Here is a 406-nt window from a genome sequence, read left to right on the forward strand (position 1 = left end):
ACTCGGGAGGTTGAGGCAGGAGAATGGCGCAAACCCGGGAGGCGGAGCTTGCAGTGAGCTGAGATCCCGCCACTGTACTCCAGCCCGGGCGACAGCGGGAGACTCCGTCTCAAAAAAAAAAAAAAAGAAAAATAAACAGATTTTCTACAAAGTGATGTGGACAACTCAGTGATACTGTGTTGGGGAGGAACCCACTTGCTCAGGTGTGAGGTAACAGATTACAGGCCAGCGCCGGCCGTGTGACCTGCATGGGTCACTGTTTCCTTGAGACTGGGGTCCCGTCTTCCATCTAGGCTCTGGAAGGTCCTTCACTAGAGCCATTTTTCCTGGCCTGATATGCAACGATGGATTAAAGTTATTTTATTTTATTTTTATTTTTTTGAGACGGAGTCTTGCTCTGTCGCCC

The sequence above is a fragment of the Mandrillus leucophaeus genome, unplaced genomic scaffold, assembly GCF_000951045.1.
Source record: "Mandrillus leucophaeus isolate KB7577 unplaced genomic scaffold, Mleu.le_1.0 Scaffold423, whole genome shotgun sequence".
NCBI classification, from domain to species: domain Eukaryota; kingdom Metazoa; phylum Chordata; class Mammalia; order Primates; family Cercopithecidae; genus Mandrillus; species Mandrillus leucophaeus.